The sequence below is a fragment of the Uloborus diversus genome, unplaced genomic scaffold (assembly GCF_026930045.1).
Source record: "Uloborus diversus isolate 005 unplaced genomic scaffold, Udiv.v.3.1 scaffold_40, whole genome shotgun sequence".
Classification (NCBI taxonomy): domain Eukaryota; kingdom Metazoa; phylum Arthropoda; class Arachnida; order Araneae; family Uloboridae; genus Uloborus; species Uloborus diversus.
Window position 1 is genome coordinate 459,761 of NW_026558571.1, and position 21,633 is coordinate 481,393.

The window sequence follows — 21,633 nt, forward strand, 5'->3', positions numbered from 1 at the left end:
CCACCATAGGCTAAGTGGCAATAAGTTTGAAGTTGGTAACCCTATCGAAGCGATCACATTTTCTCCCCACCTCTATATCCTTTGCAGTTTTAAGTTCTTCACTGTATATTATTGTTTATTAAATCATGAGCGGGGGGGGGGGGGGGGGAGGGGAGTGCAGGTAAACACTTTTTCAGAGAAGTTAACAACACCGCTGCATAAAACAAAGCAAAATTATAAACCAAACCGACTTTCAGCTATTAATTTCATTCAAAGGAACTAACAACAAGCATTATATTTATTTGGCCATAGTAGTTATTTATCACTTGCAGGAGCATCACAAGAGTGCCAATTTTTTTTTTTTTTCAAAATTAAGATTTTGTATAAGCTAATCCCTCTAATTTAACTTCAAACGAGCTGATGTGTGCATCACATGACCTCCTTTTACTCCAATTTAATGTCATTTCCCCATTACTGGCAATTTTAATGTGATTCAATAGTTGACTCTAAATATCACCAACAGTGACCAAATTGAAACAGATTTAAAAAAAATAAAAAAAAAATCGCCAAGTTGGCTACAAAACTTGGCGACCAAAAGACTGGCGATATATCGCCAAGTGTTTGCCAAATTATAACACCACTTAAGTTTACATTGAAATTAACAATGATTTCCCCCCCCCCCCTCCAAAAGGGACAAAATATCCCTTTAGAAACATCTAAATGCAAAAGGGGAGGCGCAGAACTAGACCCCACTAGGATTCTACGTAACAAGTTTCAACTTTCTAGGACTTACCGTTCTTGAGTTATGCGAAGTACATACAGACGTCACGAGAAATTCCTTGTAATTAACTCGGGAATCGTCATTACGGATATTTCGCGTATCTATACATTCTTAGGCACTTATCCATGTGTGGTCGAGTCGAAAAAAAAATTCAACATTCATTCTGGGGTGAGCAAAATAGAAATAAGGTTGATTTTTGAGTGAACATTTTTTCACGAATACAATACTTCCTTTTTTGAAAAAGGAAGTAGAAAGGTTCCCTGTATCGTTTTTATTTACGGAAATATGCTAATATGCTGCGTTATTTTAATTTGAGATTTGCTCTTTCAATAAACAATTTGTGAAAGATCCATTTTTGTTTATCAGAATTTTGTAAAGGGTCCGTTTTGGTTGATCGGCATTTTGTGAACGGTCCGTTTTGGTTGATCGGGTTTTTGTGAAGGGTCCATTAACGGACCCAAATTTCCTCTGGCCAGACCCCTGTTAACAGCAAAAATGGAATGTGTTGTTTCTTTTTTTTTAAAAAACGGCAAGCTGGTGTCTATCAGTATAATATTTATTTAACCATAAATTTTTATTGTACAAATAAATACAATATGCACACTATATACAAATGACATGGCAAGTATTTTGTTTAATAGAAGGTTTTCCATTCTTGTTCATCAAACATTAAAGCCCATTTTTTTCAAGCATGCCTTATGTGCATCCACCAATTCTGAACAGTTTTCTTCACCTTTTTCCATTATACTAAAGGGAGAAAAAAAGAAAAATATCTCACTTTCCGTACAAGCAACAATTCATCAAAGAAAAAAAAACAGTTATAGCTTCGATTTAACAATTTTCACAATTTAATGATGCATTTCACTGGTCTGGATTTGACTGCACTGAATGTCGATGCTCCTCGATTCAACGACATTTTTCATTTAACGATAACTTTTTTCAGTCCTCTGACAATCGTTAAATCAGGGTTATACCGTAGATTTTCATTAAATAGGTGGGTCATTCCATGTCAAATCAACGAGCCTCACAACTTGACCATCACGGATTCCAACAAATTTCAGGGGATTGATTATATATAGTGATATGATACAGAAAAATATTTTTTTCAGATTTTTAAGTTGCCCGGTTTTTTGTGTAGGGCTATTTAAAAAAGGGGGGAAAATGCAAAAAACGAGGTTTTAGTTATTACAAGAAGTTGATTTTCTCAACTTCTATTGGAGCTAAAGAGTTCATTTTGGTTTTAATTTAAAGCTTTTGAAATGGGCTTTTATAGGATATGTCACATTATAAGGTTTGGAGTCATTAATATTTAAAAAAGTATATCTTTTAAAAATCTGAAAATAAATTATTTTTTACACACTAATGCACTGTATATGTGGAAAAAATTTCATAATGGGATTGCAATGGAATCATGGAAAAACAAAATTTTGAACATATATCTACTTACTACTTAAATGCAATTTGTAGCGTTTCTGAAAATATTTACAAAAGGACACACAAGTTATTTTTACAACTTTTGGTTAGAATTATCCATTTCTTCCTTCGACAAGTTATAAACTCTTCCTGTGAGATTTATCCTGGGATCTACTTTTAATATTACATCATCTACAGGTACATTCATAATAGCCTCTGCGTTCGGATAGTAAAAAGAATATGAAGGTCCATGTGGATGCAAGAATTTTATCTTAAGTGTTTCATTTTCTTCATCAGTCTAAAACACAACCTAACCACCAGTGTCCATCATACCTGCAGATTAAAAACCCGACCATTTCTGCGACGAATTCAATACAATCCCGAGCAGCTCTTAAATATTCTATTCTTGACTTTTTTGAAAATGAAAATATTTTGACTTCCATGTGATTCATGTTCAGTGGAATAAAAGAATGGAGTTTCTGAGTACCTGGTATTCTTCTTGCGGTCATTAACCTGTTTTTCAAAGTCTCCTCTTCTTGTTTATGTTCTTCAGTTGTACTATATTGAAAATGTATTGTCTTAATGTGATCTTTTGCCCATTCATAAAGCTGTCGAGGAGTCATAATTTGTTCATTATGTATCATTTGAAGATAGTCTCTTGCTGCTAGTCTTTTCACAGTGCCTCCTACACCATCGCATGCACTTTTGCCGTGTGATGTTGCAAAAAAGTGCCATTGTGCTGTGATACCAAAGTCTGACCCATGGTAACAGAGATTCAGAAAATTGAATCGATTTTTGTACTGAGAAGCAGCACCATCACTATAGTAATAAGTTAAGTTTGGTTTTGTGTTATAATGAGATTGCATGAAAGAAATTAGATGTTTTTGAAAAAGATTGACTGCTGTTGTGTCATGCACAAGGCAATCAGAAATTATTACTAGAGATGTATTCATTACTGCTTTTGTGGAAGCGTCCTGAAAATAAATGGTGAAGGGGTGACCGTCGTCATTAATGGTGACTGGGCGACGTTAAATATGCTCGTGGTCACAATGTCCTCCAAGTGAAACGATACCTCTGGGGGTGGCAGGCTAGGAAGTTATTTGGCTCCTGGCCTGGTTCTAAATTGTCTCTCGAACTGTCCATAGATGGCACCACCATCTATTGTGTTGTATTTGTGCTGTCCTGGATAAACAAAATCCTGGAAAATTTGTGGATTAATAGAGGTATAAGCTTCCTCCGTGGAATAGCAGAAACCTCAATATGTGTGTGTGAAAGAAAGAAAAAGGGGTGAATTGTAGCTTGAGCATTGTTCCAATGGAAACCTTGGGCAGCATCCTGGAGGATAAAAGAATAATTCTCTGCAAAGATGCAGATTACAAGGTATTCACCTTCTTTTAACGATTGAGATAGCTCAATTGTTGACTTGCAGAAAATGAGTGAAGAAGTTTCGGGAGATTTTCAAAAAATATATTGATCAATTCTTCAGTAGTTTCCACTAATGTCTCGAGAGATGTTCTTTTTTCAACTTTTGTATCCACTGTTTATATGTGATGTTTTCAACGCAGTTGAATTCGAAAGCTTCTTCGATTCTTTCTTTGACTCTTTCAAACCCAGGACAATTTATACAATTTCCAAAGTAACAAGCTTCAGTAGGAATTTCGCAAACTACATATTTCATAACATCTTCATACATGGCCCTGTAGGGCCATGTATGGGAAAACTCTAATGGGAAATGACTGGGAAACTCTAGTATACTTCAAAAACCAACAACATATTTATTTGATCACAAGTTGTTCTTGTTTAGTGCATGGTTTTAAAAAGAGCAAAGGAATATTTAAAAAGAAAAGGAACTGGAGGTGAAAAATTTAGAATGAAAAATCATGTAATTTATTTTATTTTTAGTAGATATACATATTATGACACTAAAAAATATTTTTCATTTAAAAAAATGTTATGCCATTTCAAAAATAAATATGCCAGAAAATTTTTTTTTCTTTAAAATTCATATAATAAAACTAATTTTTTTAATATTGATATTAATTTTAATTTATGTTCAGTACATATGTATAGTATATAATACCCCTTAATAATGTGTCAATTTTAATATATTATTAAATAAATATTTGATGCAGTATGGTTGATTTTTTTAAAAATATGTATATAAATTAAAACTTAAATGCCGATTTTGTACTGAAATGGTAAGTTACATTTTATTTTATATTTTAGCATCCCATGGCAATCCCATATTTATATGCTCGTATATTGTAAAAAATAAATGTAGGAATAACATTTTTTTTTCAAAGAAAAATTAAAATACACTTTCTGAAATATCGAAGGTTAAAGGTCAAAGTGTTTGACCTTGAAATTAAAAAATCAAGAAACATAAGCATGTCACATGTCAAATAAAAGGTCCATTCAAGCACTTTCTAAAAACACCAAAAGTAATGTTCTGCGACAATACAGGAACAAATAATGACTCATTATATGATTAGCAAAATGCAAAATTTTACAATTTTTGCTTATCTTTGGATCGAATTATCTCAGAAACTAAAATAGATAGAGACTTATTATTGTATATTTATTCCTTTTTATGTAAACCTAACAATTGAACCAAATATCAAAAAAATTTGAGAAGGTCAGGTTGAAAATGCCATTTTTTTCGTTGATTTGACATGGAACGACCCAGGTATAACCAGAAGAAAAGTATTTACCTTAGTTTTAAACAAATAAAACTAAAGCAATCTTTAAGAAATGCATTTCACTAAATTTCTTTTTTAACTCTACATAGCTTTATTTCCAAAAAATGTGTTTATTAAAATTTATAATTAAATAGGTTATTTTAAAAAGGTAACATCTCCTACATCATTGAAAATAATAATAATAAAATTTCAAAATACAATGTTTTATTTGAAAATGTTTTTTCATAAGAAGTTTTTTTCTTCAAACAAACTAAATATTAAATCCAGCACTTGTGCACATAAATATAGTCTTGGTTATTATACTTACTGCATTCGTGGTTTGGTTGTCTGTCAATTTTGAAAAAAAAAAAAATCTCTTACAGAGCTTTCCATTCAAAACATTTAATTTTGATAGTTGTGGATTTTTGATTTCGCATTCATAACTTAAAAACAGGCAAGGCAATGTTTTATTGCTGCCATGAAGGTGAAATACTCAAAGCACCCAATAAAATTTATTTCCTAAATTTATTAACAGATAATTATATTACAGCTGACTAAAATTATATTGTTATGAGTTCGATGCAACTTCAAACTTCCTTTGAATTATGACACAGTTCTTGAGAAAAGCACAGGAGATTTATTTACAGCTATGTATAAGAAATGTAGTTACAACTGCTAAATCAATCATCAGCAATTAAGCAAATATCAATTAACACTGTAAACCCAACGATGGCACACGTATTGACATTAAAATACGCAAAACACAGCGCAAATACTTCACAATAAACAGAGAAATGGCTCAGACGAAATTCAGACTGTTGAAAAGCAAAACTCTCTCCCTTATTCACAAGACGTCCAGCATTATATACCAAGCGAAGAAACATCCAGAGAATCCTACAACGTTCTACCAATTTCTCATATTTTCGTTTTATTCCATTCACAAATGTTATCCGGGGACAATATACATCATACGAATGTTGGAGGGTTGTATATTCATTACAAGAAACAATTTACAGGTTAAGTTACTACGATAATTTTAGATGAAAATTAATGGAACAAATGCCAAAATTAGCCAGATTACAACAAATTAATCATAAAAACAATTACTATTTACGAAATTTGTAACATTACCCCCTTCCTGAGGACTGCATGTCCCGGCAGTAGAACTGTAGTAGTCCCCAGAAAAGGTTGCCAAACTTACATCACAAGTTTACAAATACACACATTAAATAATAACCAATCAGACATAGATAACACAATAATAAAGAGAAACATTACTAAACATTAAAAGCAAAAATGATCTACATAAGTTTTATATTATCAATCATGGTTGTTTTACGTAATTACTCATGAACTATGGCCGTAGTATGGGGCTAGACGAGCATAATGTACAACTCTAGGTTTTGCATTAAGTGATTTTTGGATACTCACTACGACGTCATTCAGTCAGTTAAGGACTTTGTGCGGTCCATCCCAATGTGACTGCAATTTGGGTTAAAGACCTTTCTGTTGGATAGAATTCCATAACCAAACCTTGTCACCTTCATGGAATTCATGTCCAGAGGACCTTGTGTCGTATCGGGTCTTCATCTTCTCCACCGCGATGTTGATTCGCTCAAATGCGAAGTTATGAACATCTCCCAACTGGGCCTGGAGATCTTGGATGTACTCCTTAGACACTGAGGGCCCATCTGGAGGATGATCGAAGATGAGATCACAGGTAGCCAAAGCTCTCCTCTGAAGAACATCTGAGATGGGGCAGTCTCATGGACAGCACTGCGCAGGCCCGTGTCCAGGATTTCATAAAGGGAGGGGTTGAAACTTTTTACCTTTGTAACTTACATTGTCATAGGAAAACTAACGACGCATGTTGAATAGTTCATTTTAGTTCGATAACTAGGCTTTTTTTTTAATACTTTTTTTTTTTTAAATGAAATCTTATTTGTACAGTTGAGCATTTTGTAAAAGCACATATTTCTTTTATGCCACCTAATGCTAGTTTCTTTCTTTTTTCTTTTGTTTTTCCATCAAATAACATTGAACATGAATTTAATGAAAATAAAAATTTTATTTAAAGAAATTGCTGTTTCGCATAGAAACACTTTTTAATGTGTGAAACGACTAATTCATCCAACACTAAAGGCGTACCATAAAAAAAAACCTGATAGTAAACAAAGTAACCATTTTCCTTGCCCCTAAGTTTTTTTTTTTTTTTTCGGAGGGGGAGCGCTACATCATTGCCTAATATTCTTTTAAATAATTTTCCCCTGCATGCTTACAGCATTGCCGGACTCTTCAGCCATTCCTCCGTCCTTAATTTTTTCAAGTACTTAGAAGCGAAGTGGCTTGGGAATCCTGCAATTGAGGAAAATGCTAATTGTTAAACATGAGGAAATATTAAAGAGGGTGAATACTGTATCAGAGTTTAACTCTAAAATTAATTAAAACTTAAAATACAATTTAGAAAATCGTTTAATGATTCATTGATTTTTTTCTTTCAATGGGAGGGGTTTAACCCCTAAAACCCTCCCCTTGGACACAGCTCTGGCCACTGCGGTAGGCCAGCAGGAACAAAGGTAGCTTCTTGTCCCAATCCTGTTCATTCCTGGAGACCATAAATGAGAGATTATTCAGGATTGTGCGTTAAATCTCTCCACCATGCCGTCCGATTGCGGGTGTAGTGGTGTTGTCCTAGTTTTCTCAATTTTGAGAATTTGACATAGGCCCTTAAACACAACAGAGATGAAATTCCTTCCTTGATCCGAATGAATTTGCAAAGGTGTTCCATATCTCGAGATCCAATGCTGGACTAGAGTCTGCTACGGTGGTAGCTTCTTGATTTATAATGTGGTATGCTTCGGGTCATTTGGTGGAATAGTCAATGGAAACAAGTGTATTTGTTCCCATCAGCAGTTCTTGGAAGAGGACCCAGGATGTCAATCCCGATTCATTCGAAAGGAGCTCCAATGTTGTACAGATGTAGCTTCCCTCGGCTTCTTTTCTTTAGTCCTTTACGGGCAGTACAGGCATCACAAGAATGGCACCACTTCTTCACATTATCCTTCGCCTTGCTCCAGACGAAGCATACTCGAACTTTATTGAGGGTTTTCAAGACACCAAAATGCCCTACAGTTGCACTACTATGTAGTTCCTTCAGAACATCTGAAATCCTTGATCAGGGAAGTAGTAACTGCCACCTGGATGTTTTACCATCATCAGATTCCCATTTTCGGTGTAGTACGCCTTTCCGTAAATGGAGTGAGTTCCATAAAGCCCAGTATCTTTTAGGACTGAAGACGAAAATGTTCTGCCAGCTAGGTCGTTGACTGTCACTTTCCATGCACACCAAACTTGGTTTTATGTCTGAGTCTTCAGTTGATCTTTTCGAACTTGATAGTCACTCCATGGATCAGGTTCTGATGATGTTGAAGTCACTGTCACCTGATAGGCAATAGGGCTAGTCGTTCCATACTGTTTCTTGATTCAAAAATAATAGTGGCAGTTCTCAGGACAAGGTCTCCTTGATAAAGCATCTGCATTACCGTGAGACAACCCTTTTCAATGCTTGATCTCCATGTCATATTCCTGGAGCCGTTGTATCCACCTGGCTATCTGGCCTTCCGAATTTTTGAAGATTAAAAGCCAAGTCAACGAGGCATGCTCTTTCCGAAGCAGAAACTTTTGGCTGTAGAGGTAATGATGGAAGTGTTCTACAGCTACGGCCAGCTACTCCTTTCTGGTGATGCAGCAATTTCGCTCTGACATTGACAAGCATTTGCTCCAGTAAGCGATGACATGTTCATTGCCGTTTATTTCTTGGGATAAAACAGCTCCGATGCCCTCGTTGCTCGCATCAGTGTCAAGGATGAAGGATTTTTCGAACTGAGGGTATGAGAGAATAGGCGTTGGTATTAAAGCTGCCTTCAATTGTAGAAATGCATCTTCACATTCTTTAGACTATTCAAACTTTTACTTGCTCTCCGTTAGCTTATGCAAAGGTCGTGTAATATTGGAAAAACCCTTCACAAACTTCCTGTAGTATGTGCAGAGCCGCAGGAAACTTCGCAGCTGATGGATGTTTTTGGGACGACTCCAACTCTTGACCACAGATACCTTTTCTGGATCAGTTTGTACACCCTCAGAAGAAATGATGTTCTAGGGCGGAACAAATTACATTTGGACGGGCTTAATTTCAGGTTGGCTTCCTTGAGTTTTAGCAGCACCTCTCTAAGATTAGCCAAATGTTCTTTGAAACTGCGTCCTATGATGATGATGATATCGTCTAATTAGACCAGACAGGATTCGTAGGAGAGCCCTTTTAATACCGTCTCTATAAGACGCTCGAACGTGGCTGGTTCGAGTGTCTTTTGGAGACAGTTGCAGAGGCCGAAGGGCGTCACTTTGAACTGCCATAAGCCTTGTCTAGGTGTAAACGCCGTCTTTTCTCAGTCATTGGGGTGTATCTCTACCTGCCAGTATCCGCTCTTCAAGTCCAGACTCAAAAGCCTCTTGTGTCCAGGCAGGGTGTCCAAAGTGTCATTGATGTGTGGAAGAGGGTAACTGTCTTTCTTGGTGATGTCGTTCAGGCGCCGATAATCGATACAAAATTTGGTAGAGCCCTCTTTCTTTCGGACCAAGACGATGGGAGAGGCCCAAGACTGGACGAGGTTTCGATGACATCATTCTCCTGCATCTCTTTCAGGAGGGTCTCGACCTTTTCCTTCTTGGCGAACGGTTGTCATATTGGATGCTGTTTAATAGGGAGATGTTCTCCAGTGTCGATCCTATGCTGCGTTTAATTTGACGTTCTCCAATGTGGATGAAAACAGATGCTTGTAGTTGTCCACCATTTGTTCCATAGCAGTTCTTTGATCTTTCGATAATGGCGCATTTCCTATTAACTTCGATGTCAAGAACTCAGAAGACACAGTCTTGGGGGAATTGATTCTCCTAATATGCAGTTTACTGGAGTACAAGTTGCCAACACTTCACCTTTCTGAATATTTCTTGGTCTTTCACTCACATTGGCGACTCTCACAGGAATTACATCCTTAGGAAGGTCCACAAGTGTAGGTGCTACCAGCATTCCTTTTGGATTATTGCTTAGGTTAGGGTATTCGATGAGGCCAAATCTAAAGCTATTGTTTTCTCTGATGGAGCCAGGTATTAGTAATTCTGATTTTGAGGGAATTGATAAATCTGTTTGAGCTATTATTTGATGAGCAAATTTTACATCATTTTCTGTGTGGAAATTGGCTAGGGTCAGGTGGGGTAAAATGTGTAGTGGGGTAAAATAGGTGGTCAAAATATATGGTTTTAAAAACAAATTATTTTAAATTAAATTTGCATTTTTTTGAGTGGGACATTATACTTGGCTGTTCTGAATTCTGTTTCACAAAATATATTTTTCCAATAGATTATTTTTTAGTGAGAGGTAACACTTTAAATTGAAGTAGATAAATTCAAGCCGCATGTTGTCTGCTTAAACTTCTATCTCCAGCTCCTGATTTTTGAGAAATTTTTATTACTGTGTCATAATGTCTTTAGTTGGACATTTTTGTTGCTGCTTCAACTTACAGGGAAGAAAAAAAAGATAGTTTCTATTTTTAATCTCATATTTTGAAAATGGGTATATGGTTAGGCTTATTATTCCAGCAAGTTGTTTTAAAAGATACAACAGAATATTTTCCTTTAAATGAATATTATTTTATTTTTGGTTAATTTAAAATAATTGAAACATAAAAGTATGCAATGCCATGACTTTATAAAATAAACTTCACTCCATCATAACAAATAAGAAGCCAGCGGTATACTTATTCTAGAGTTTTTGTGAACTTGCGCATAAAATAACAATTTCCTCAGAATATATTGGGCTCAGCCTGTTGCTGGTTGTCACAGTTGTATTTGATTGCAATCAGATGCTACCAATTTCTCTAATGTACCTTTAAATTCTCAGAACACATCCTCATTTCAATCCAAAAATTATACGTCACAAAGCACGATTTCGTCACCTTATAAAGATTTGAAAAGTGCAATATTGTCTGCAATTTCAACAAGAGCTTCAGATTTGACAACTACCAGCATGAGTTATTTAAAACGAAAATGTATGCTGGCAAATACAGGAAGTATTGACAAAGATGTTTCAGAAAGGCTAAGAGTTGAAAGTGAAAAAAAATAATGAATTAAAAACAAGAAAATAAAAAATAGTAGAAAAAGAAAGTTTCCATTCAGAGGAAGTATCTGGAATAGAAACTGCTAAAAATATGCTTATGAAGCAAAGTTTAACCACAGGTGCCTGGGTATAAATATTATACTTATAGGAAACGAGCAAGAAAGAATTTATTGGCAAATATATGGCTGTTGAGGGAAATATTATGACATGAAATATTTTTAAAAAATCCGAGATGGGGGATTTTTCTGATGTAGACGACATGGATTTCATTGAAAAACATCAAATAATAAAAATAATTAATGATCCACAATTTAACAATAAAGGCCATTACTTTTTTTTTAAAGAATGACAAGTATGGATATCATGCATTGAAAGAAACCTCATTAATATTTTGTCAAATTTACTGTTTGCACTATTTTTTTAAAATTAAATTGTAAAATTCTGTTAACTGACTCTTAGGTCTATATTATCTCTCTGCATTGAACAAATAGTATGCTTTTTTTATCACTTTTTAGACTTCAATACCCATTTTACACCACAGGCTACCCATTTTCACCTGCGTGGGGTAAAATGGGTATAGAAAACATATAGTCATAAACACTCCTCTCAAAAATAAATTTGTATCAAATTATGTGTGAAAATCATTTAATTCTACTCTTAACATATGTAATGTATACATAAAACAAAAAAAAAAAATTAGAAACAAAATATTTTGACAAAAATATAAGAGTCAAAATCCAAAAGTAGGCTATTTTATACCCATTTTACCCCACCTGACCCTATGTCTTCTCTCATCAAGTGCAACTCATTAGTCTTGAAGTCGAGAGTGAAGTCATATTTCTTTAAAAAATCCGATCCGAGAATGAAGGGGTCTGTGATGTCAGCAACGAATGTCGTATGATGGTAAGTGGTATTTCCAAACACAATTTCTAAGTTCACTTTACCTTCAATCTTGATCTTGTCACCTGTCAAAGTTTGTAGGGTAACTCAGGGCAGCGTTCATAGAATGTCGAGTCCAAATTGACGAGCCATATCGGTTCTTATGATAGTAATATTGGCTCCAGTGTCAATAATCAACTTGCAGGGAAACCTGTTTACATAAATGGGTAAACAAATAGTCCATTACGGCCGCCACTCATCGATGAAATCTGGAAAACATTAAGATGGGGCTCATTCGAATTTGGCGACATCCACCCCGGGAGATTGCCATGGCTTAGTTTTCCTGAACCTGAGAGGGAGAGGTGATATTCCCTCTGGTTTCTTGTTGAACTTCAGTTTCTTCACAAGTGCCCTTGCTGCCACATTTCCAGCACTTAAGTGGTTGTCCATTTTGGTCCTAGGGGGCCGCAATCCTTTTGAGGGTTCCCGAAATTTCTTTGATTTGCTTCTCAAGTTCAGCAAACTGTGTTGACACTGGATTCATCAGCTTTCACGCCGCGGATTGAATTTGCGATCCTTGCAGTTTGCTTGCTGGGCAGCCTCCAACTTTATTGCACACACAATAGCGGATTTCTGGTCTTCGATATCAGTCATATCTAGAGCCTTCAGGATTTCTGGATCTCAAACCCTGTCATGAAGTAATTGAGTGCCAGGTTGTCTTAAACATCTGCAGGACAGTCGCAAAAAGCAAGATGAAACAGTCTCTCGACGTACACCGCTAGCTCTTGCGGGGTTCCCCCCGGTTTTCTGGAGACGGGACTTCAACTGGAGTTGGCCGAAATGTTTCTGGGACTTCTCACTGAAGCGAAGCTCCAATGCAGACGCAGATGTGAGGGCAGCGAAATCCAGGTGCTGGATGTCCGGAATGGTCTGAAGAATGTCCGCTGCATCACCTCTCAGGGATGCTGTAAGATGGCAGGCCTTGGTAACCGAGTCCAGGGGCAGATACAGAAAAATCTTTTGGAGGGGGCACGAGAAATTTAATGCCCCCCCCCCCCCCCCCCCGCTTCCAATGTTTCATAACAAAGTTTTAATGACTTTATTTTTAAATGTGCGTGTTCTTTAATTTCTTTTTAGGATTCCTTCAGGTCAATGGATCTACTTCTAAGTACCTGAATATTATGCACTCATATACTGTACCTACTGAATGTGTACCTACGGAAAACATCTTTAATGTTTCAAGCCGTTTAAATACTAAACCCAATATAATGTCACCGAGATGCTAGACAATGAGCAACTTTACTTAGGAACATTGTCATAATGATTATAATACAAGGGCAAGGTTATCAAATAAACCCATATCTCATTTGAGTTTTTTAAAATTAATTCATAAAGAAAACTATAACTTCATAACATATAAGTTTTACTGAAGAATTCAGAAACTATTTCTGTGTGAATTTCAAAACAGTTGCTGATTTACATGAAATACACCACCAACTCGGTCATTTCCAGCCGAGGACTGCAGTTTCGTGCTTATTAGCACTCATTAGCCCAGCATAGGAAAGTGACTGAGCTGGAGATGGAAAACCTCTTAAGGAAGCCAAGAGTACCAAACAAACTGGTAGCTAATATAGAACAAGCACAGACCAGACGAGTGACCAAAACAATGGTTCGGTTCAACTCCAAGATTGAAGGCAAGGCATGGTATATTCAGTAAATTACCACCCAATTAGCCAGGGCTAAAGCAGAAATACATGAAATACACCGCCAGCTCAGTCATTTCCAGCCGAGGACTGCAGTTTCGTGGTTATTAGTTTCGTGTTTGGCACTCTTGGCTTCCTTAAGAGGTTTTCCATCTCCAGCTAAGTCACTTTCCTATGCTGGGCTGATGAGCGCTAATTTGTTATTTCATAATAGATGTCAAAGTCAAAACCAGAATATAATACCTTTGTTCTATCTTTACTGACACTTCCTGCAACCTAATTTTAAATAATGTAATCTTAATTCATGTGCATAATGTTATAATATTTGAAGTTATTGAGTTTAAAAACTGGTGGGTACATATTTATATAAAAAGATTGTTTGGTCAGAAAAGTTTTGGGAAAGAGATTCTAAAAAATCATTAAGAATTGTTTGCTGTTAGCAATTACAATCAGTTTACGATGTTGATACTCCAGTTGTAAAAACCAATCCTTATATAGTGAGATCTCGTTACAATGAATGCCAATACTCCAGTTGTAAAAACCAATCCTTATATAGTGAGATCTCGTTACAATGAATGCAGGGGTCTGTCCAGGATTTTTTACAGGGTCCGTTTTTTGTGAAAAATCAAATAATTTTGTGAAAAATGAATTAATTTTGTGAAAAATCAAATAATTTCGCAAAAAAAAAAAAAAATGTTAAAACGAAATTTTAGAATTTAGAGATGGCACAAACTACATCAATTAAACTTAAAGTTGAGTGTTTTCCTCTTCTATGTGGTGAAAATCATTCTGGAGTGGTGTGATATTTGACGGGGGGGGGGGGGGGGGGGCTCATCGCTCTCTCAAGTATCAATATTTATTTACCATTCTACATTATGTTAAATTATACTAGAAATATTTCTGTACAGTATTTAAAATAATTGTAACAAAAACATAAATAAATAAAATAAAATTCGGAATAGGGTTCAGCATTTAACTTTTTGACCCAAGATACTCTTAAAAAGCACAGGACTTCGTTTAAAACTTAAAAATTCCGTGATTTTACCAAAAATAAAAAGATATTTTAGTTGTTTACCTCTTAACAAAGCGAAATAATTATCAAAAATTCGAAAAATCGGATTCCCATAGCGGATGCAAAGAGATCGCAATTCTCAAAGTGAAGGCATCAAAAGTATAAAAACGACTTCTAAAAGAAATATTTTTGATAAAATTATTTTAAAATTGCATTTTAGAGTCCTATGTTAAACATTTCATCAATATACAGTGGCTCCCAAAAGTGTTCGTACACCTACGACTTTCAATGAAATAGGCCCTTATCCATTGGTTAAAATTAATATTTCGGAATAGGTATTTTATTATAAGATCTATGATCTATTTTTAACAAAACTACACAAAAATTTTTAATAAAACATTAAAACTTAATTTTTTAAAAATCAAAAACCAAAAAGTTACGGAAATTTTATCTCACAAAAGTCTTCGTACACTTTGAAAAAATGTCAAAAATTAGTAAATAATCTAACTTTTTACTAAGTTATTATTTAGTGAGATATCATGCAGTAACAACAACAGCTTTTAAACGTCTGGAAATAGATTTCATTGTTTCTTTCCTTCTTTTTTTGTGCAATTTCTGAGTAAGTGTTCAGCCGCACTACGAGTCTTACTGTTTCTAGTTCGCTTTTCGTTTCAATGGTGTATTTTCGTAATCTAGCCACCAGATATCTCCAAATATGTTCCATTAAGTTTAAATCTAGCGATTGAGGAGATATTTCCAAGTTTAAGGACAAATTTTGAGGCACCAAACGCGAACGTGTGCTTCTTATCGTTATCTTGATAAAAAACAAAGTTGTTTCCGATTACCAAATTTTGGGGTAATAGTTTTAAATTGCTCTTTAAAATATTTAAATGAACAGCATAATTCATTATTTCATCAAAAAATTCCAAATTTCCAAGTCCTGATGCTGAAATGCACCCTCACACAAGAACATCTTCACCGTTCTGATTAACCGATCCAACTAAGTTCTTATGATTAAATTCCTCTTTTCTTCTTTCATTTACAATTATACAACAATTTAACCCAAAATGTTGAATTTATTTTCGTCTATAAATAAGACGTTGTTCCAAAACGTATTGAGCTTATTTAACATTGATTTTACGACGGAAAGTGTAAGCTTACTGTTTTTCGCACGAACAAGAAAATTTCTGCGGGAAGAGGTCCCATTTAATCTAGCTAATCCGAGAACTTTTCGAACAATTTTAGGTAAAAATTAAACGTAAAATGTTTCATTCAATTCTGTAGAAACTTTTTCAGTTCTGAAATGTGTATTTTTCATATTTTTTTAAACTGTAAACCTCCGATCACGCTTTGTTAACTTTGCCAGTTGACCTTTTCTTACCTTGTTTTCGATCCGATTCTTGTCTTTAAAGCATTTTATCAAGCCCTTCACTATAGAATGGTATAAATTAACCAATTTAGAGACATTTCAAATCAATTTACGGCTACTGTGAGGGGAAAAAAACCAAATTTCGAATCGTGTTTGTTGTTTTTTTACGCATACCTGCCATTTTAAAATAATAAGCAAAATATTAGGGAATAAAAACACTAAAAATTAAAGTCAAATGACTTTACAGTATCATTACAATGCAAAAATAATAAAAAAACCACATATGATAATTTTAATTATGAATTTATTCGAAACTATTTCAGTGTACGATGACTTTTATGGCGTATTTTTTCTCTGTCTCTTCGTTTTTTGACAAATTTCAAAAATAAAATCTGGCAATATTCCAAAAAAAAAAAAAAAAACTACTGGGTTTTATTCACAATGGTATAGGAATGGTGTGAAACAAAAATTGGACTTCATATTCGAATTCAGTTTTGCGTTATTTTGGTTTTACTACAAAATTTCAAGGTGTACGAACACTTTTGGGAGCCACTGTATGTGGACACAGTTGACGCAAAAAAATAAATAAAATAAAATAAACCATCTATTCAGCATTTTAATTTTTGATTAATAACAGAAAATGGAATTTCGCTTTAAAAACTTGAAATGAGAGTTCTAACAGAAATAAAGAGACTTTTCATTTATTTGCATCCTAATAAAGCGAAGTTAGCTTGAAAAAAGAACAAAATATGATTCTCATATCGTATGTTAAAAGATTGCATTTTTCAAAATGTAGACATCTAAAGAAAAAAAAACGGTAATTAAAAGAGTTTATTTAAAGTTAATCATCCTTGTTTGCATCGAAAAATCAAAACCCATATAATTTTCTCCCAAAATAACAGTTAAACATCGCACCGCACTGCACCATAAAAACGCAAATATTGACAAGCTGGTAAAATGATGAGAATATTTTCTAATCAATTCATTATAAAGGTTCAACTCCAGATGCTAAGTGGTGATAATTTTGAAGTTGGTAACCCTATGTGAAGCGATCATTTTTTTCCCCCACCCTTACTATCCCTTTGCATTTCTAAGTTCATTGCGCAGATATATATTATTATTGTTTATAAAATCATGAGCAGGGAGAAAAGTGCTTACCAATGCCTTTTCAGAAAAGTTTACAACAACACCGCTGCTAATTAGCTGTGATAAAACAAACAACCATTATATTTATTTGGCAGTAGCAATTATTTATCCCTTGCAAGAGCATCCCTAGAGTGTCGATTTTTTTTTTTTTTTTTCAAAATTAGCCGATTTTGTATAAGCTGATTCCTCTAATTTTACTTTAAAAAAAGGTTCTAAAAATTATTGGTTTATACACAGAAATATGCGTTTTATACACAGAAATATGCGTTATTTTGCTTTCAGATTTGCTCTTTCAATAAACAATTTGTGAAAGATCCGATCCTGTTGATCAGAATTTTGTGAAGGGTCCGTTTTGTTTGATCGGGATTTTGTGAAAGGTCCGTTTTGGTTGATCGGATTTTTGTGAAGGGTCCGTTAACGGACCCAAATATCCTCTGGCCAGACCCCTGGAATGCCAATACAATGAAATAGCCATTTCAACAATTTAAATTAAATTTAAATCCATTAGGTTACTTGAGTTCCATTCCAACAAAATTCCCGTTACTCGAAGAAAATTTGTGGTATTGGAAGTTTTTGTTTCAGGATTTCACTGTATTGACAACAATATTAAAAAGCTGATTAAATACACTTTAAATTTTCATAAAGCAACAAGCAGTAAAAGTTATGGCCAACAAGGTGGAAAGAAGTTTATAGCATACTAGAGGACCTGAGAGACATTGTTCTGTTCAAACTTTGTAAACTGAAAAGTTTTCTTGCGTACTTGAAAGATATTCATAGATAGCATGGTTTGTTCCTTCAGTCGTACTCAAAGTATAAAAATCGTCCTTAGATATTAAGTGTAGAAGACTAACTACCCATCTAGAGCAAATACGGAATCCCGCTGCAATGTCCCCCATATGAAAAAATAAAACAATCGAAGAGATTGTTTTAAAAAAAAAATGATAAAGGTAAAAACAGTTCCAGGAATAAACGAAAATAACTCATCCTACCTCCCCCCTCCCCCCCGAAATAAAAGTAACATATTCTTCAACTAAAATGACTAAACACTTGCCAAATAAACTAAAAATACAATAAATTACATTAACAGTTGCTTTAAAACGTAAACAAATAATCCCGCAACTTTAATGTTTATGGCCCAAGTCCGCAAGCCACCATGTTACTGTAATCTAACCGATCAGTGAGCGAAGCGAACTCCAACGGATAAGCGGTCAGATCTTTTAAACGAAAACTTTTAAATCCCGCTCAGCCTTTGTCTCAGTCTTTGTTGTCAAGTTGTTTGTTAAGGATTTTGTGAAGGTTGCACTTACGTAATTGAGACGTTTTTATTATTCGCTTCTGCAACAAGAGCATAAAGATTACATAGCACTCTAAGGTTTTCAAGAAAGTTTTAAATGATGATAATTATTTTGAAAGCAAAAAGTAAGGTATATTACAGGGCCGAAAATTAGCAAGTTAAAACAATTATTTACCATGCATCTCTAGCTTTTCTAGTTTCCGGACAAGCACAACAGGGCTTTAATTTCTTTTGTTCCTTTTCCTCAGGCATTATGAATAAGATAAAACTACCGCAGGCGAAATTATCTTGGTCTCTTTAATTTTAAATATTATTTTATACAAAACCATGTACAAAACTCACGTTTCTAAACGACCGGCGGCCTTGGCAATGTTATGGTTCACAACAATGCCAAAACGAGAAATGTAAAAGGCTTTAGAGTAAGAGCAAAAATTTTGTCTGAAATGTTCTTTTTCAGAAACTGTTTTCACACTCAAACTTTTATGTGGTACATTACGTCCCAGCTTGGTATTTTTTTAAAGCTTTTAAATTTAACGAGATAGTTGTGCCGCAAAATATTTTTTTCTTCGAGAAGATTCACGATTGTCACTGTCACTTGTCACTCTTCAAATCAAAACAATGACGTGCGAGTATTGTAGACGAGAGGAACATACGGAATGTATGATATAATTTTCTTGTTGTAGAATTTAAATAATATGTACTTTGTTGAAAGAACGAAGGTATATAGATGACGCTTACTATATCCGATGTATTAGTTGCAATAGTTTTGTTTTCTTGTGTTCCAGTGCAATATTTTTTAGCCCAAAAATGGGGCTCTAACGAATCAAGTCGATCATACACAATCAAACGGTATGATTTTGCTCATTTCTTTTTACATGTTTTATTCTATGCAGTAATACAGTAAACATGTGTCACATGATTTGACATTTTTAAAATTGGAAATAAAAAATCCTAAACTGTTCGATAATTAATGATAATTCATTAGTGCTTTCCAAATACAGCCATCCTCATTTAAAACTTACAAATGCACTATTTTTTAATTGATACTTCAGCAAAAGGAAAAAAAAATACATTGTGATGTGAGAAGAATTTTAATACAAATGCATGTGATTTAAATCAAATTTAAGAATGTAAGTGGCATAGTAATATGCTATAAACAGATAATAGAAGGGAAAACAAACATTTTTTTTTTTTGTACGAGATAGCGAATCAAATAAAATCAAAATGAAAAAAAAAAGCACACACACACACACACACACACACACAAATTGAACTATCCTCTGAATAGAGCCGCATTGTAACCCTGGATAAACAAATTTTGTGGAAATATAATAATGGATAAAACTATAACAGATATTTAAAATGATGTTTAAGCTGAAGAGCACATATGCTGTAACTTATGCAATGAGATTAAGTTAAGTTACCCCAAAAATGCATACAAATACAAATGTGACAACCAGCAACAGGCTCTGGGACCAGCTAAGCTGGTCCTAGTCAGTTTATAAGTCCCCAATGAAGATTAATAGCCCTCTCATTTGGAGTATGCTGTTCAGTTTTGGTCTCCTTATCTTAAGAAAGATATTAATGTATTGGAAAGGGTTCAAAGGCGGGCTACAAGGCTAATAAATGGACTTTCTCATTTAGACTACGATTCCAGGCTTAGAATGCTAAAAATGTACAGTCTTGAGCAAAGAAGAAACCGAGGGGACATGATTCAGTTGTTTAATTTTATTAAAATGAAAGATGTTACGAGCCTAAAGTTTAGCACTGAAAACTAGACAAGAGGTCATTGTTTTAAGCTATTTAAATCTCAGGCTAACATGGATATTAGGAAAAATTATTATTTTAGCAGGGTAGTGGAATCTTGGAACAGCTTACCGGAAGAGGTGGTAATCATGGGCGGATTTATGGGGGGCAGAGGGGGGCAATGCCCCCCCAGTTTTGGGAGGACTTTATGTAGTAACAACACATCTTCCAAAAATTAAAAAAAATATATATTTTTTCTTTTTTGAATATTTTCGAAGGGTATGGGTGGATTTATAAGGAGGGGGGCATAAGGGCAATGCCCCCCAGTTTTGGGAGGACTTTATATACATTGCTTGACAATTGCTAAGGAACAATTACATTTTTTGGAATAGTTAAAAATAGATAATGATTAAAGAATTAGAAGGAAATATATAGTTAGTAGGGAGGATGTGCCTTTATTATAAGTACAAAATAATACAGATATTACTGCATCAATGAAGTAAAAACTTAAAAATAAAAAAATAATCCTTCTTAAATGATTTTCATACAACCACAAAAAAAAAAAAAATGATCTAGGTCAGAATGATGGAGACATGAGTTCCTTAATATGATGTATGATTACCAGGGACACTGATTCACAATTTTCATCTGTTTTCCATACTCCCTTCTAATTATTGAGGGGTGTTTGGCTGATGTTTTCCCACTCCTCTCTCAATGCGGATTTGAGCTCTTGTACTGTTCTGGGAGGTACGGTTCTTTGTGCAACACGTCTGCCAAGAGCCTTCCAGGCAAGTTCAATTGGATTTAAGTCAAGAAAGTAAGTAGGCCACTGCATACAGAGAATGTTTTCACTTTGCAGTGTGTCTGACACTTCAGTGCTCCAGTGTGGCCGTGTATTGCCGTCCGTAAAGAGAAAGTCTGGACCTACAGCACCCCTAAAAAGACGAACATAGTCCCAGCATAACATCTCTGCAATACATTTGCGACGTATCGCTTTCTTATTCAAAAATGTGACGCGGTTTTCTGCCATTGTGCATGATGCCTGCCCTCACCATGACAGCTGGGACATACCGATCACGTTCGGAAACAAATTTTTGTTCATAACATGTTCCACGTTCTCTCCACAGTAGTTGAAGACCAAAATCATTTGTCACACTGAAACGAGATTCGTCAGAGAACATCACTGCAGACCAATTTTGATGATTCCACCAACATGTTCCTTACACCAGCGTAATCTCTCTCGACAATGGCGTCGTTGAACTTGGATGCAACGTACGGGATTCCTTGCATACAAACCGACATTATTTACTCGCCGTGAGATGGTTCTTGCAGAAACATGCGTACTGGTAGCGGTTGCTAGATTTGCAGCTATCTGTCCAAGAGTGAAATTTCTGTTCCTTTTTGGCACAAGGACTACATAGCGATCCTCTGAAGGTGTGGTGCTCCTACCATGACCCCGGC

At 34.9% G+C, this 21,633-nt stretch overlaps 1 long non-coding RNA gene across 1 annotated transcript; it reads right to left on the minus strand.

Annotated features, from left to right (window-relative positions):
• Positions 1–1,300: 1,300 nt before the first annotated feature.
• LOC129233421 (uncharacterized) lies at positions 1,301–18,742 on the minus strand. Its single transcript, XR_008581457.1, has 2 exons — positions 18,602–18,742; positions 1,301–1,507 (listed from the first exon to the last, which is right to left on the minus strand). It is a non-coding gene; the product is annotated as an uncharacterized LOC129233421 (long non-coding RNA).
• Positions 18,743–21,633: the final 2,891 nt, after the last annotated feature.